Here is an 18,691-nt window from a genome sequence, read left to right as displayed (position 1 = left end):
CTTTAGCCTCCTTTGGCCTTTTGCTTGCTTGTTTGTTTGTTTATTTTGCAATGCCAGGGATTGAACCTGAGACTTGTGTGAATGTAAAGTAATTTAAACATCACCATTCTCCTTGCAGGAATTATCTTATAAGGCTATCCCCAACACGGACGTGAGAAAAAGAACCACTTGCCTCTCCCAGGTCCCCACTCCCCCATGTGCCCCGCCCCACCTGATTATGAACACAGAAGCTGACAGAGATACTGCAAGGGAAAGGGCACTTGGATGGTCTGCTGCATCTATCATCAATGGCAAGTGTCAAAACGTGATGACTTCCCAGGTGAACTGGCAACTTCTGTGCCCTTCCACAGGTATCCTTTTAAACACAAGTCAGATATATAGCCATAAGACGGTTTGTAGTATTCTGTTTCATGCCACCTGAGTTTGGTTAACTTTCAGGGCTTGTGTTTCAGGAAGGAAGGGTGACCATGACCAGGTGGATTAGTGTACCGACACCAGATGCCAGGACTTGAAAAGAGACAGCTATGCTGCCTTCCAGCCCTGCCTGATTTCATGGGGTTATTCGAAGAACACAGAGCCCTGTACAAATTGCTAGGGGCTCACCTTTCTCTTTCTTGGCTTGGGGAAGGTGATGAATAAGATGAATAAATAAAACAATATAATGAATTTTGGCACTATTAAAAGGATTGGATAATAACCACCTGGGGATTATGGCTGACTTATTCTCATGGAGAAAAACACAAGTGTGTGTTTATATTCAGTAATTCCAGCATTGATGAGGGAGGGGTTCATTTAGGAATTGATGACTGTGGGGAGGTGTTGGGGGCTGTGGACCACCAGACCCGGAATTCTAGTTTTCCTCTGCTCTGAGACCCTGAAGGCAGGCCAGAGCCCTATAGAAGCTGCCCCTGAGCACAAGAAAGGAGGCATTCTTGGCACTCTTGTCTCAAGGATGTCCCCGTGTCCCTATCTGTCTGTCTGTCTCTGTGTTTGTGTGTTTTTAAATCTTCTGCCTAGTTCCCATAGCGCGGCGTGAGTAGAGTGCGGGAATGGAACTGGCGGTGTAGTTTCACAGGAGGTGAGAGCCATTTTTCTTTGGCAGTGTGGCTGCTGGTAGGATGACCATGAGCGTGCAGGCCAAACTAACTGGACTGGTTGGGTTATTAGAACAACAACCAAAGCGTATAGGATGGTGGGAGAGGCATGCTATGAGCACAGTATATTGCATAAATGCATGCAATTGTCAAAGAATAAATTAAAATATATTTAAAAGTTATGAATATGCATGTATCAGAAGTGCATATCCACAAGTGCAAAGGTAGCGGGGGAAGAATGCAAGAACAGTAAGCGAACTATTCACATGCAAGAACAGTAAGCGAACTATTCACATGGCGGTTCTGCAGAGGTGCTGCTCAGTGAAACTCACTCCAGAGTAGTAGAGAGAAGAGCGCAGAGTAAAGTAGACAGCAGGCTTCCAGCAAAGAAAGATCCATAACACCAACAGAGGGGTTCTAAAAAAGAAGAGTTCATAAACTTTGTGTGTCTGTGTCTGTGTGTGCACGCGTGCACGTGTGCGCACATGTGTCTGTCTCTGCGAATATATGCCACACGTGTGTGGCCCAAGGAGGCCAGAGGCACTGAGTCCACTCCAGTTGAAGTTGCCAGTGTTTGTGAGGGCCTGAGGTGAGTCATTTTTCCAGCTCCATATTAGGAAGGGGACCCTACTGTCACAAATGAGATGATATCGACAACTTCATGTCAACACTTAATAATTTGTAAAAAGTAGCTCATATAAAGTCAAGACATCAAAGTAGGAATTTTGTAAATTATAAAAATTTATTAGACTTGAATTTCTTTTATTTAGGAAAACTTCAAGGTAATTCCAGTCCAGATGATTCCTTTAATTAATCTTTTCAAAAGTTTGATAAACACATTATTACATTGATCATATGCAATTGTTCCAAAGAAGAGGAAAAGATATTTTAAATTTTTATATTAGGTCAGATATAATTCAAATGGAAGTGTATGGTTTAAATAAAAACACTATGCTGTCCCTGAGTGGCGGCAGTAGGCAGCAGGTCCTGAGACCACGGCAAGCCATGAAAGGAAGCCAGGTCCCAGGAAGGGAGCATCCAAGTGGCCCGAGGGCCATGGGGGCCAGTGGGTCCTAGGCAGGGAGCCGAATGGTGGGTGAGAGACAGTAGAGGTGTATGTGATATGGGAGAACTTAATAAGAAAATGAAGGTCCAAAGAAGCCATGAAACTTTAGCAATGCTATGCTTAGATATGATGAAGAGAGGGTTGTTGTAGAAAACCATGTGAACAAAGACCCTCTGTAACTGGAGGTTTTTCTCCCACTCACCAGTTCCCAAATAACCACTCTGAGGCTTAATATTAATTACAAACTGTTTGGCCTATTAGCTCAGGCTTATTATTAACTAGCTCTCACATCTTAAATTAACCCAGTTCTATTATTTTATATTTTACCAAGAGGCTCATGGCTTGCTACCTCACATCTTGCTTCTCTGGCAACTAGACTCTGCCTTCTTTTTCCCTTTATCTTTGTTTAGATTTCCCACCTTGCTTTATTCTGCCTGTCTATTGGCCAAATCAGCTTCCTTATTAACCAATGGTAATAAAACATATTCATAGCATACAGAGAGACATCCCACACCAATGCTCTGATCTAATGACATTACCCTTGGGAAAACCTAAGTAAGGACTATGGTTTAGGCCTTTGGATTCTTAGCCTTCTTTATGCTATGACCAGTTAATATAGTTTCTTATGTAGTGGTGAATCCCAACATAAAGTTATTTTCGTTGCTACTTCATAACTGTAATTTTGGTACTGTGACGAATCATAATGTAAATATCTTAAATGCAGGCTATCTGATATGTGACCCCTGTGAAAGGGTTGTTTGGGCCCCAAAGGGTTGTGACCCACGGGCTGAGAACACTGGTTTGGTGTTTCTCTCTCCAGGCACAAGGAAGGAATTTGTCCACGAGGGTCTCATGACCTGCTTCTTGAGACAAGAACAAGGGGAATAGAAGAGTGACCTTCTTGCTTTTGCTGTTCTGAAAGGCCAAGGTGCCATGTTTAACCCTATCAGTGCCTATTCTCTGCCCACGGTACTCTTGCCACCTCATAAATGCAGATGGCTACTACAGTCCAAAGCACCATAGTCATGCCCAGCGTGTGAACGAAGGGAAGAGATGGCAAGGCCCGTGTACCCTGGGCTGTCTCTTTCATAGGGAAGGAGGGCCTTCCCATTCCTAGCCTCTGCTTTCGGCAGGCTCCTCCAACCCAGAGTAACAACCTGCTACAAAACACAGAATGGATGGGTATCTCTCTGCTCGAACAGCCTCTCATGGCCAACATATCTTGATGGTCCTTTCAAGCTTCAAATGCCAGCAAAGATGTTGTATGATGTATTTACAGGCCTAAATCATCCACAGCTGGGTTTACCTTTCTTTGGGAACACACACACACACACACACACACACACTCAAATATATATATTTGACTAATCTTCCCCACGCAGCCTGTCAAGTCATTTGCTTAGTTTTTCCGTGTTTGCTGTCAAAGATGAGCTTTTCCCTCAGCAAATATAATGATTTTCTAATAAAAGTGTCAAACTGAAGGCTGATTTTAGAGTCTCCTCTCTGCTCGTCGTTGGAATACCAGACTCTGTCCTTTCTTATATCATTCTAGGAGGTCGGGTAGTCAAGGATCAAGCAGTCGGTCTCTGCTCAGTCAAGTATCTGGTTAACACAGGCACTGTATGCTTCCTGAAAATTCCAATCTATAGGGCCGACTCACAATTCCCATAGGGTGACCAGTCACTTTTCCTGAATCTTCCTAAACCTAGCAATAAGACCTGTTACATGTGGTAGGATTTTTTTTAAAAAAATATTTTGAGACTGTTATTAATTTTTTCCTCTTTTCATTAAGCCTAAGCACTGCTCCAGCGCCCTGCATTTAAGACATAAACACATTTTGCAGGGCTACCACTATTTGACCCATGAGTCCTCTTTAGCTGACAACAGTGGGGGATAAATCACCCAAAAGGTAAGACCCAAGTCTGTGCCAACAAGGTATAGTGTAACAATGGTGGTGGAATAAAGTACCAAGGCTGGTGCCAGATCTGCCATTTATGAGCTATATAGATATTCATCTTAGGGTGAGATCTCAAGACACAGGACCACATTGTAGGGTAAGCATCCCTTTGGTATATTCTCCCTAGTGGGACCACAGCATCCTATGGGAAAGACACTTGCTTCCTGGCAATAAGATGCCATATCTACCCATGTGGAAGTACCTAGCTTTGAGGAGAGGTGTGAGACACTGTAGCTTCTCTTCACCCATGGGTAGCAGAGAGGATGGAGGAAGACAGGGCTTGGTTCTCAAAGGCACCTCTTTCTCTTTGGGCATTTCATCAGAACGGGGAGCGGAGGGTTTAGACTTGGCTGTTCCAACTTCCCAGGTGGTTTGTCTGCCCATGTCTTACTAGCCTTTTGTTTAACAAGGCCTTGCCCTCTTTGGAGGAAAGAGCTTGAATAGCTGAAAGGCTGGAGAAGAGGATGCTGAGGAGGCTTCTGCCGTGCTGTTCTTTAATGAGTGTTTTCTCTCAAGAACACTTGGCAACGTCTTCCTCGTGACCTACTTCCAGATCAGCAGTGTCTGAATGAAAGGGAATCTCTGAGTATGGATAACAGGCCTCATCGGATGTCCAGGGATGCTTATGTCTAACATCTCCTCAACTCTGAAAGGATTAAAGGGTAAAAGAAGCAGCAAGGGACCTGAAAGCTCAATATAACACCTCTCAGCATGAATGAAGCACAGTTTCAAGACCTCAATGACACTGCCCACGTAATGGTTGAATGTAAAACCCCACCCCGCCAAGCTCCAGGGTTTGAACACTTGGTCTCCAGCTGGTGGTGCTGTTCTGGGGGATTCTGGGAGAAAACTGTTTTCTTCCAGGGTGGGCTTTGAGGTTTATAGACTGGCCCCACTTCCTGTCCTTTCTCTCCTTTCTATCTTTCCTTCCCCTTTCGCTCAGTTGTGAGCAAGATGCCACCGCCATGCTGTTCTGTGTCCTCCTAAACAGCGAGCCACAGGACTTTCTCCTTTAAGGTGTTTTAGCTGGGTACTTTATCACAGAAGAAGAGGAGGAAGGAGAAAGGAGGAAGAAGAATCAATACAGTCTACACTGTGAAAACCCCTTGTGAAGCTGTGTCTTGGGCATACACTGTGGGAAGGGACCATGGGGCAGGAGTGAACAAGCTCTCCTTTGTGAACCAGAAGGACCTCTGAGCAGAAGACTGGAGCTTAGAAGTTAGAAGTGAGAGATGAAGGAGGTAAGTATTCTAAGGCAGTAGGAGGGTGTGTGTGGACCATGTATAAAATGAAGAAAAGGGCTCTGTGGGATTTTTTTCCATGGGAGAAGAAAGTACACAGTGCAAAGGTGGATTGTAGTGGACGATTCAAAGACTTGGGTCTGCCCTGTGTAGTAACAGCAGGAAGGTCATGGGAGTGAAGCCCATATACAGTCATCAAGTTTATGGAATAAACTATTCTGCTTTTGTTTCTAAATGGATTGGTAGGATTCAAATTTATACATGTAACATATAATGAAGGGCTGGCAAGAATTCTTGCCCTGAATGTTTTTCACATATTTAGGAAGGTACAGGGAATGATGGCATACCTGTAAATCCAGCACTCAGGAGGTGGAGGCAGGAGGATCATTGGTTAGAAGACAGCTTGTGCTCTATTATAAGGCCCTGTGTCTTAGTTAGGGTTCTGTTGCTGTGAAGAGACACTATTGCTGTGGGATAATGCTCTTGTATACTGTAAAGATTTGCCACTTGCATTGGTTTAATAAAACACTGATTGGCCAGTGGTCAGGCAAGAAGTATAGGCGAGGTGAGCAGAGTAGGAGAATTCTGGGAAGAGAAAAGGCAGAGATGCAGTCGTCAGTCAGATGTAGAGGAAGCAAGATGAGAATATCTTACTGAGAATAGGTACCAAGTAACATGGCTAAACATAGATAAGAAATTATGAGTTAAGTTGTAAGAGATAGTTAATAACAAGCCTGAGAAATAGTCCAAATAGTTTATAATTTAATATAAGCCTCTCTGTGTTTATTTGGGACTGAATGGCTGTGGGACTGGGTGGGACAGAAACTTCTGTCTACACATTATGACCATGGCAACTCTTATAAAGGAAAACATTTAACTGAGGCTGGCTTATAGTTTAGAGGTTTAGTCCATTATCACCATGTCAGGAAGCATGGCAGCACACAGGCAGACATGGTGCTAGAGAAGGAACTGAGAGTTCTACATCTGGATTGGAAGGCAGCAGAAAGAGACTGAGTCACACTTCCTCCAACAAGGCCACACCTCCTATGGTGCCACTCCCTGTGGGTCTTTGGGGGGGCCTTTCTATTCCAACTGCCACAGCCTGTCTCTAAGCAATAGAAATGTAAGAGGAAGTCTTATTGCCTCCAATTCTGAACTTTCTCATGTTTTGTTTGATTGTTTGTTTTTTGAGAGAAGGTGCCATGTCGATCAGGTTAGTCTCAAATTCCCTGTGTACCCAAGAATGACCTTGAGTTCCTGATACTCCTGAATGGTAGAGTTGCACACATGTGCCTTCATGTTCAACTTCTGAACTTGTCTTCTTGGCTTGGTTTCCTTCTTAGGAAGATATGCGTGTGGCCTGGCCCCATGCAGAACAAGGGGTCATCCTTGTTCCCAGTAATGAGAGGAGCTGCTTAAAGATTTGTCCAGTGAACCCTTCTAGACCTGTCATCCACACCACTGTTCATCCTTCATATCCCAGGATCCCCTTTGCCCAGGGCCAGGATGAGGATTTGTGTTGGGAACACTCCAGCCAATTCTTTAACTCCTCCGGTTGTAGGAATAACTAACTCTTTTTCAACGATGGCTTTGCTACGTCCATGGAACCAAAAAGCCAGAGAGGGAGCAGAAAACTTCCATGAGTGGGAGGAGAGAGAGGGAGAGAGTCGGGCTGAGACCCGGCCTCTGAGGAATCAGAGTGTACGCGTGGCCTGTGTGGGGTTTTGTTTCATGGGCTGCCAAGTCCCTCGTGCTGTGCCTCTGAATGGAAAATGAGGCAGAACAATGAACTGAAATTTACAGGCCTTTGAAAAGCCACTGCTAGCGGCATGTACTCTGAATACGTCAAGGATCGCCTCAGACCAGAGAAGCCACCTCTGGCCCACGTGGGCCCCATCACAGCTGGTGGAAGACAACAGGCCCTGCTGGGCTCTGACCTTTGGCTCTGCCTCTCTTCCCAGGGCGTTTGTGTGACAGTACCTTGAAAAAGCGCATGCGTCTGGGAGAGGAAAACAAGGTAGATATTTGATGAATTACTCTCAACAGGGTATTCGTTTTGATGGCTCGGCTTAGCTAAGATGGATCTGTAGATCACCATCAAATTGATCAGATCATGAGAAAGTCCTGGCTCGATGTTATTTAGGAGTCAAGCTAGGCCACTGCCGAGAGAGTGCGGCTGGAGGGCACAGTGGACTGCTAGTTATACTTGATATGTTCTTGATTTTAGTCAATGGTGCCATCTTGCAGTTTTAAGCCAGAGGAATCTGAAACAGTCCATCCCTCTGTCCCTCTGTAACACCCCGTTGGTCATCTCTCACCCACGCTTTTGTGCCTCTAGTACAGGTGTGCAGTTATTACAGCTTCCTTCATCTGGCATGGATTTATTCCTCGTCTCTTCCAGATTTTCCTTGCTTTACTTGGTTCAAGGAAAAAAAAGTTAAACAATGTGGCGAGACAGAATTGATTCAGGGGACTGTGGTGACAGACCCAGGCACCCTGGCTGTGCTCTGTGCGGCTGGGGAGACTGGACTCTGGGAAGAATAAGTGGGGGTTTATTACCAAGGAGGAGTCGGGTCCTGTGAGCAAGCATCAGAAGCACAGGGATCTGGGCAAACATCCTTGCTAAGATCCTTGCTGACAGCATCCAGGGGGAGGAATATTATGGGGGTTCACACAGCACAGATGTGTCCTCACATTGATTTAGCAAGATTCGTGTTCAAACCAGAGTCCAAAGGTAGGGGAGAAAGTCCAAGGGTAAGCCTGGTGAAACAGAAGATGCAGAAGAACCAGGTTGTGGTTCAAATTGAAAGTCAAGTTCAGTATTATTATCTTGTCAGACTTGTTCATGTAGTAGATTTAATTGCACCATTTCTGGGGTTGCAGCATCCACAGTGTCCTGTATCAGAACTGATGATAAAAGCATTTATTTAATCAACCGGACCAAGGAGCAGGGTCCAACCTGGAATACATACTTTAGGAGTTGGTTGAGTTATAGTTTTGAGTCTTTTGATAAATTGTTCTTTTTCACTCATTTATCTACATGGCAGGGATTAAAGGTATGCACCACCACGACTCAGTTAGAGTCCATGTTTTCTTTTCCTTTTTTTTTATTGAGCTATGCAATTTGCTCTGCTCCCCTCGTTTTCTCCCCCTCCCCTTCTACTCTCTCCCATGACCCCCACGCTCCCAACTTAATTTACTCAGGAGACCTTATCTTTTCCCCCTTCCTACATAGTTCCGTGTATGTCTCTTTTAGGGTGCTCTTTGTTGTCTAGGTTCTCTGGGGTTTGTGGACTGTAGGTTGGTTTTTTTTCTTTGCTTTATGTCTAGAAACCACTTATGAGTGATTACATATTATATTTGTCTTTCTGGGTCTGAGTTACCTCAATCAATATGTTTTTTCTAGATCCATCCATTTGCATGCAAATTTCAAGATGTCATTTTTTACTGCTGTGTAGTATTCCGTTGTGTAAATGTACTACATTTTCTTCATTCATTCTTCAGTTGATGGGCATCTAGGTTGTTTCCACATTCTGGCTATTATGAGTAATGCTGCTATGAACACAGTTGAGCACATGTCCTTATGGTATGATTGAGCATCCTTTGGGTATATACCCAATAGTGGTATTGCTGGGTCTTGAGGTAGATTATTTTCTAATTTTCTGATTAATCACCACACTGATTTCCAAGGCAGTTGTACCAGTTTGCACTCCCACCAGCAATGGAGAAGTGTTTCCTTTACTCCACATTCTTTCCAACATAAGCTGTCATCAGTGTTTTTGATCTTGACAATTCTTACAGTTGTAAGATGGTATCTCAGTGTTGTTTTGATTTGCATTTCTCTGATGGCTAAGGATGTTGAACATTTCCTTAAGTGACATTTGAGATTTGTCTGTTGAGAGTTCTCTGTTTAGGTCTGTACCCCGGTTTTTATTGGATTATTTGTTCTTTTGATGTAAAAGAAAGTGGGAAGTACACTTGAACACATTGGCACAGGAGATCACTTCCTAAATATAACCTCAGTAGCACAGACACTGAGAGCAGCAATTAATAAATGGGACCTCCTGAAACTGAAAAGCTTCTGTAAAGTAAAGGATATGGTCAACAAAACAGCAACCTACATAATGGGACAAGGTCTTCACCAACTCCACCAGATCACCAACCAGATCAGAGGACCAATCTCCAAAATAAACATGGAACCCATGTTTTTAAGAATGAAAAAGCCAGGTGTGGTGATACGTAGCTGTGAGTAGCTGGGAGTAGATTCAGGTGGATGGCTGCTTGGGCTAGCTGGCCAGTAAGTTTTGACTTGCTAAGTTCCAGACCAGTGAAGAGACCCTGTCTTAAAAAACAAAACAAGCCATGTGGTGGTGGCACGAGCCTTTAATCCTAGCACTTGGGAGGCAGAGGCAGGTGAATTTCTGTGAGTTCAAGGCCAGCCTGGTCTAAAGAGGTAGTTTCCAGGACAGGCTCCAAAGCTACAGAGAAACCCTGTCTCAACACCCCCAAACAAACAAACAAACAAACAAAAGACAAAAAACAAAAACAACACAAGCAAACAAAAACAACACCGAAGATTGTTCTCTGGCTTCCATAAACATTCTCAAACACACACAAATATAAACATGAATATACACAAAAGAAACTAATAAAAACAAAATACTTGAATTAGCCATCAGTGCTTAAGAAGCTGGTGACTTTATGTAATGCCCAGATAATGGGCCTCTCTTGAAAAGTATGGATAGGTTAGAGTCCCTTCAATGGCCCAGCATGCTTCCAGGTTAACTCTGGTTAAGTCTGGGTCTACAGGATGATGGGCAGGGGAAGACAAGATGGTAGCTTCCATAGTGCCACTTCACCAAGAAGAGGAAAGGATTGCTGGCCTTTCGCTGTCCAGGTTCCCACTGGCAGCAGCCTGCAACTTCCTGTTCCTCTGATCTCCCGGCTGTGTTACCCTGTGTCACATTCCAGCTCCCTAGCAACCACAGCTCCGAAAGCAAGGAAGTGTGTCTGTTGGCAAAGCGCATATAATCCCCCACATATCTCAGAAGCTTTACAGTGTCCTAAAGCATTGCCTTTGCCAACTCTCCATCCTCTGGTGTCATTGGCTAAATGCCGCCAAACACATTTTAGACCCGTCGGCTGAAAGCCGAGTGAACGGAGCTAATTAAAGACGTCAGGACAATGCACGTCAGCTCCTGGCGTTTGAGGAGACCTTGTGATCAAGCAACAGCAAGACTATTAGAGAGGCCTCCATGACTTTGTGGTGTCCCACTTAACTATTTTCCTATAGTGAAACTATACTGGCAATTTTGAACTTGGATCTTCTCCTGGGCTAGTGATATGTTGTCTGAACCTCCTCTCTGGTGATATCAGGCAGTTGCTGGGAACTATAGCTTCCAATCTGCTTCTTATTGCAACAGGGAAGCAGTCCACCCTCTGGAGTGTTTTCGGATGCTAGATGTATTTTCAACTTGTCATACTTCAGTTTACAGTGGGGTTTTCAGGGGGGATATAACCCCAATGTCAGGCAAGCAGCCTCTGTGGACTCCCTTGCCCCTGGACTTGCATTCTTTTATTCTAAGGCTTCCTTCACGCCTGGGCTCAGCGCATGCAGCTTTGCCTTGGAGAAACCTTGGGCAGGTGTCATCTTAGAAACAACAAAAGACCCATCAATCAGCCATTTTATTTATTAAGTATTTATTTCACCTTAGACGCGTGAGGAAATAAAAGGGAGGGAAAGGAGTAACAGATCAGACCGCCAACATTTCTGCTCCTTGAGTTTCTTCAGCATTTCCGTATCACACCGCCCTCCCACTCCTCACCTGTCTCGCTAAACAGTTCTGATTTAAAACCCAAACCTTGAGATATGAAGACCTCAAATTAGAAGTGTGGATTTGTGTCATTGATTTCTTTTGTCGGGCTAGTCAGTGTTTGCACTGGAAATAAGATTAATTAGACTCGCGAGCATAATAGCACACACTCCACCCGAGAGAAAAGAATGCTGTGTTAAGCAACTTTAAATAGCATTTGGGCTGCTCAGCACCCGGCCTTTCCTACTGCAGAAGTAGGGACACCTGCGCATGGCCTGTTCAGGGCACTGTCGAGTGACAGAAATCCTAGCCAGTCAGTTGGCAGCTTTGATAAGCACACCTGTATAATCATCGGTGGCCACATTGTCCGAGTCTTCCCTGCCCTGGGAGCTCACAGGGCTTTCTGTGTCTTTGCTTCTTCCATGAGTGTTCTGTTTATTGAGTGTTGGCGGAGGCTGCTCCTTCATTTCTTGGTTGCCCAGACCTGAAATAAACACACAGAAACTATATTAATTGCAATACTGTTTGTCCAATAGCTTAAGCATATTTCTAGCCAGCTCTTATATCTTAAATTAACCCATTTTTATTATTTTATATTTTACCATGAGGCTTGTGGTTTACTGACAAGGTTCCGGTGTGTCTGTCTCCTGTGGCAGTTACATGGTGTCTCACTGACTCTGCCTTCTTTCTCTCAGTATACAGTTTAGATTTTCCACCTAGCTCTACTCTGCCCTATCATGGGCCAAAACATCTTCTTCATTTATTAACCAATAAAAGCAACACATATTCAGAAGGACTTCCCACACCAATTGAGCTCCCTGTGTGATGTGGAATTCCTCACATGCTCTCCTCAAACTGGTAGGACTTTTAGGAGGTAGGGCCTAGTGAGAAGTTACGTCACTGAGAATATGCTTTTGAAGGGGATACTGGAACCCCAGTCTCCCCTCCCCCCAGCCTCTGGTCCCTGGCTACACGAGACAGCCAGCGTCCTTGGCCTCATACTCCTGCCATGATATACTCTAGCTGCCATAGGTCCAAGGCCAAATAACTGTGAACTGTAGCTCCAAAAGGGATCAGCCAAAATAAACCATTTCTTTCATTACGTTGATTATCCCGGGAATTTGGTCACAGTAACTCAAAACCCACCGACAGATCCTGTTTTCCGTGCGTGCAGGAGGAGAACCCAGCATTAGATCATTCTTAAGCCCTCCGTGAGAGAAGCGCGCACCCGCATCTTCGTGGGCCTTTCTGCTCACGGCGGATCCCATGGAAAGCAAATGAAAGGAAACGGGCAGGAGAGGCAGCAAGGATTGAATTTCTCATTAGCCCCACTGCCTGGTTCTCATTAGTGAGCCTTCTGGGTTATGGACACAAGGGCCAGGGCTTATTTTCATGGCTGAATAGCACAAGTGAAATGTAGGCAATTTCTAACCCACACTCTATGAGCTTCTCACTCTGCTATCTCACAAAGTAATGGGCAGGCCTCCTGGCAAACCCCACTAGAATGATGGCTAATCCTTGCGGGAGGGAGGAGATTGCTGTTCTGCATAAGCTTCTGCTCCCTCCTTAATTAATCTCGAAAACTTTCAGGCCTTAATGAGAATAATTAGACTTGACAGTACCGAGCTTAATGTACAACTACAGACAACAAACACCATGTTCAGTTTCTAAGCTTCCCGAAGCCTGCTGAAAGACAGGCTAATGTTATTTACAGCAGTCCCCATGAGGGGCCAGATGAAGGCTAAGACTGGAAATGTGGCTGTGGCTCCCTGAGGATGGTGTCTCTAAGGAATGGATTTCTATAGCCCCCCCCCCCCCCCGCCCTGCTTTTGTGGCTTTTCCTCCATAACAAACCATGGTCTAGACAGGACCTGGCTGGAAATCCCTGTGTTACCACCCCAGCCACACCTCATTTATCATCACCTTGAATGCGAGGCTCGCGCAAATCTCCAGGCCTCTCCCGTTCATTATGAATTGAAGGAGCCAGAGAGTTACTGCCCCCTTGCTCTGTTCCACTCTGTCTGCCAGCTTCTGGAAATACCTCATTTTCCAGAAAAGCATTCATTTGTCAACAGAGGGATAATGTTAAAACCTTAAAGACAAATCAGGCAGAAGCCAGGGATGCAGGAACTCGTGGAGCATGGCCTGGGAGAGATGGCAGTTTGCCTTGGAGCTGTTGCTTTGATTTGTGAGGCTCACGCCAGCCTGTGCCATCTCTAAGAGACTTGAGATAAGTGGGCTCGCCCTCCCCAGACAGAGTCTAGAAGCATCTCTCTGGTGTTCTGGGATAGCCAAGCGTATTTGTCTGCACACGTGGGAGACTTCAGAATGAGGGACTCCAACAACCAGGCAGATTTGGGCAGTTTCTTGTGAGAGACACTTGGAGTTGCTTTGATGGAAAAGTAAAGGGAATCTTAGCATCTCTGATGGAATGACGTACAGTTTGCAGAGAGCAGGCATGGGAGCAGCGTGTGGTGGTGCACGCCCCTTTCAATCCTTGCACTTGGGAAGTCAAGGCAGGAAAATCACAGATTTCAGGCCAGCTTGGGCTACACAGTAAGTCAAGTAAATGAAAGTGAGGTTGTCGATCTACACTCAATTAAGTGATGCTAATTAATGCAGTTGATAAGACATTGGGCGTCACTACCTAAACTGTGCTTGAGATTTTAATAAGGTCCCTTGGTAGAGAAGCAAACGTGCCAAGTGGCAATGCCCTGTGCTTCTGAGGCCCAGAGTTTGGAATTGTTGTGCCTCAAAGTAGCTGAAAGTGCAGAGCGATAATATGTGGTTAGAAAGTTAGCACAAAACAAAATTCACACACACACGTAGGCACATACATAGACACACACCTAGGCACACACACAGACATACATATGCACATACACACAGGCATGCACACAGATGCATGTGCACATACATGCACATACACACGCACAAACACACACACAGACATACACAGAGACACAGATGCACACACATGCATACACATGCACATATATATGAGTGCGCATGCGTGAGCACATACACACACGTATACACACACACACATACACACACACACATACACACACACACACACCGGTGGAAAACAGGAACTTTGACCCTGTAAATGGTATGGGCTAGAGAGCTTTGTTTTTCATTTTCAATCAAGGATCTGAAAGGGACTTCAAAGGGCACTCAAGCTGACAGTTTTATTTCCTCCTCGAGGAAGAAGAAAGATGAATGAGCTCAAAGCCAGATCATTCTCAAAATAATTGCAGCCCTGACATATCTAAATGAGTTTGTAAAAGAAAATACAGTAGCAATTGATCTTATTAATTAGAGATGTACCAGGATTGTAATACTCACTTATCCCACTGATTGCCTATTGCTATAAAAATAAAATAAAACAAAACAATAAGATAATGAAATAAAAAAAGCCATTTCCTCCTGGGGAGTACAATTTCTTGTATCCCTTAACATAGAAAGCCAGTAACGAAAAATTCCTTGCTGTTCCCTTTTGTCCCCCCAATAGGGACCGGTCTCAGACCAGCTTCCTTTTGCCTGCAGAGCTGCAAGTGTTCATGGATCATGGGATGCCTTACACGGTGTAGGGTTTGTCACAATCAACCAGACACAGCACTGGACAAACGAAATGCGCTACAAGGAAACGGGAGCCTGGTGGCTTTTTAAGCTAGCCATGTCATTTCCTGTGAAGAATGGTGGCAGCCTGGCCATTGAGGGCTCATTCTGCTTCTGCTCTTTCTCTAATCCCATTTTCACTAACAGCCACTTAGCATGTGACAGTGGCTCTGCTACAAGAGCTAGTAATACAGGGACAGACACCTGGAGGAAGGGGCCTGTGCCCCAGAAGGTCAATCTTTCTTTAGATTGGTATATGTAAATGGTCATATTTTAGAAGAGAAAGAATTGAGAGGGGGAGAAAGGAGAAATAGAAGAGAGGAGACATAAAGGATGTTTCTGGAGAGGATCCTTGATATAACCACAATGATTTGTGTGTGTGTGTGTGGGGGGGGGATGTGGGCAGAAGACTGGGAGTGGGAAGTCAAGACAACTATTACCATGGTTCGAAGGCATGTACAGGCTAAAACCCAGCCTTAGGTTTGTGACTAAGATAGACACTGTATCTGGCTCTGCAGAGGCAGGTTTTGCAAGCTTTCTCTAAGGGCATAGTGAGGCCAAAGGAAGAAAATCAGTCAGTGTAAAAGCCAAGCAGGACAACAGGTTTGATACTGTGTGTGTGTGTGTGTGTGTGTGTGTGTGTGTATGTGTGTGTATAGAAAGAGGACATGTTTATGTGTAGGCACATAAGTGTGTAGGTTCACATCCTTTTCTACACTACTTTCGGAGGCAGGGCTTCTCACTGAATCTGGAACTCCTGTTTTGGCTCATCTGGCTGGCCTGGGACTTCTAAGGCTATCATTGCCTCTACACCCGGCACTGAGGTTCCAGACTCTGGCCATCATGCCAGACTCTCACGTGGTCCTGAGGAGTGGAACTCAGATCCTGTGCCTACATAGCAAGCAGTTTTCCCAAAGAGCCATCCTCCTACCCCCCAGGTTTGATATTAAAACTGGCTGGAGTCAACAGTCTTTGTCTTTCAACTTGTCTAGAACCCAGCCCCTCTGGTCAACTGGCTCTCCACATTTGTCCATGTTACCCAAACAGTAAAAACAGACAGGAATATTTCCTGATGTGAAAGCCATCCTAAGAGCTCTATGACTGTAATTTTACTTTAGCAACAAGATTAAATTTATTATGAGATTTTGGATTAACATTAAAAGAAACACCTGGCACAGTCATTGGGCTGTTAGAATACCAAAGCCCGTCTCACCTGTTTCTTAGTTGCAGTGGCAGGCTTCTCACTGGGGTGTAAAGATGTCACCTGGCGGAGGGACACCAGTTCTGACCTCCAAATTAAGTAGGGTGAGACCGAACCTGCAGGGGTTGATGCTCCGATGCCAAACACAGGCCATGGAAAAATACAGGCCCAGAGAGCAAGGCCCCAGTTCTGCCTCAAGTACTGAGGAGCTCTAGTCAGGGAAAGAGAAAGAATACTCCCAACAGATGAAAAGCCAAAGCATCTTAAAATGGAAATGAACATTTAGAAATGGCCTTTCTCAAGGGAGAAGTATGCAGTAAATCAGAGCTTTTGAAAGACAACTGGGGCCTGTGCTGGTTTTCAAATAACTCGCCATTTAATAAATGTTCTATTTTTGCCCCCTTAGGGAAATATACAACTCCACTTGAAGCCTGTGGGCCAAAATAACTGCTACCACTCCATCTCATTTTTATAAGTTTTGTGATGGTGACAAACGTTCTGGAAGCTTCCTTTTGGAAGCTACCTGAAGAGAGGAGGCCATTTGATAAGAGAGAAGTGGTTTCCTTTGCACACCTGTCTGTGATGGTGAACCTTTTGCTAGTTCTTCTTGTTGCGGTTGTTGTCTAAACGGGGTCTCACTATGTAGCCCGGGCTGGCCTCGGGCTCCTGGACACTGGGATTCACAATTATGTCCCACCAAACAAAGCCTGAGAATGGAATTTTAAATAGCTATTCTTCAGTTTTCCTTTATCAGAACTTTGTCGAAATCATGCAAAGTGTGATACGCTCAGTACTTGTGCACTCTGATATCTGTTTATGTGTGGACCTAAAACATTTAAAGCTGGAGACTGTGTCATGGACTCCTCCTCCATGCTGAGAAAAAGCACTCCTTGTATCTTTGAGTTAAGTTGATGGTTATTTTTCCACATTGTTTTCTCCTCCCCATAGCCATGGGGACACTGTCTGTCCGTACCATATTTTCACAGTGCCGCTTTGCTATTCAGTGACATCTTGCTTGCCTTTGTCTTTTCTGCTGGTGTATAGCAGACCTGGAAAAACAATGCTGGATGCTCGAGTTATTAAAAGTGGTACAGGCTCATGTTCCACTTCATAAGTGTGCACAGCAAAGTCCTGGATCCTATGCTATCAGATGCTACCGCTCCTTTCTGCCAGGTCTTGACAGACGTCCCCGCAGCCTTAGATAGGATTCCTACTTAACTCAGCCTCAAGGGCTGACAGTGTGCCGGATCTGAGGGCCAGTTCAAACACTCCATGGAATTCAGGGTTGCATGTTTTCTTTGAGTACAGGCCAGCCAAGACTGTGGCCTCTCATAATTCTTCTGCTAGTGTGGAATAGTGCCATTGAAAGATGATTCATGAGGAAAAATTGCCAAGTTTTTGCCTGGGACTGAATGGAAAAAAATTTTTTTTTGTTGGGAAAAAAAAAAGACGTCAGACATGCACACAGAAGACAGAAGACACATAGAATGAAATTTCTATCTTTAGCTTGGGAATCTACATTCATTACTTCTCTGACTTGGCTGGCACGCGGGTAAGGCTCTAGGCACCAAGTGCTTATGCCTTGAGGTGTTTGACTATGCATTAGAGTCTGGTGCATAATTATAGCTAATACTTGCTTTGTGTTCTTCAGTTTATAAAGTGCTTTTCCTACACGTTTTAACTGCCTATTAACCACAAATACACACGCCAGCATTAACTGAGGGGAAAATGATATCTTTGCAAGAGGCACACGGGCGATGCATGCACAAGCTGCTCAACTCGGGCCCTCCAGGTGATGTTGCACAAGGCAGTTGCCATCCTCTGTCGCCAAGTGGGTATCCTACGATTGCATGCTGAGGCCAATGAACCAGAGCCAGCTTCCATCTCGCAAGTTCAGCAGCCTTGTTCCAAAAAGCACTTTTGTCTGACACTTGGACAATTTTGGAAGATCCTCCAACTTCCAGCAATTCAACAAGTCACTAGACTGGCTCATATAACCCAAGAAAGAACTACTCTTACTGTCCTTCCTTCTTCTTCCTTCCTTCTTTTTTTCCTTCCTTCTTTTCTTCCTCCCTCCCTCCCTCCCTCCCTTCCTCTCTTTCTTCTCTCTCTCTCTCTCTCTCTCTCTCTCTCTCCCCGTATATGTGCATGTGAATGGGCACGTGTGTGCCATGGGACACGTGTGGAGGTCAGAGACAACTTTCAGGAAGCAGCCCTTTCCTTCCGCAAGGTGACTCCTGGGGATCAAGCTCCGGTTTGCAGGCATAGCTGCGGCCATCTTTGACCCACAGGGCTGCCCCACTCACCTCTTGCTATTATCTAATTATGAAGCATGCAAATTAGTTACCAGATGAAGAGTTTCACAGAGTGAGGTCTTGGGGACCGGAGGCTTGGTGTCAGGCTCTTCCTGAAACCCACGGATATGTTGGAGCACAAGGGTGTGTGCTACAGGCAGGAACCTGTCCGAGCCTCCACGTTTTCGGGAGTTTGTGTGAAGGCTTTATTATATAGGCATAACTGATTCAATCACAGGTTATTAGTAATTGAATTTAACCTCTCATCCCTCTCCCCTCTCAGGACATTGAGAGGCAGGGCTGAAATTCCAAACTTCTAAACCTGTGGTTGTTTTTTTTCTGGGGATTACCCTAATGCTGTCTGAGAGTTCTGTATAATGAGACCTCTCATTAGCATAGTCTCA

This window comes from Microtus oregoni, unplaced genomic scaffold (assembly GCF_018167655.1).
Source record: "Microtus oregoni isolate MIOR12 unplaced genomic scaffold, Mior012 000042F_ref0000377, whole genome shotgun sequence".
Taxonomy (NCBI): domain Eukaryota; kingdom Metazoa; phylum Chordata; class Mammalia; order Rodentia; family Cricetidae; genus Microtus; species Microtus oregoni.
This window is presented reverse-complemented; position numbering follows the sequence as displayed.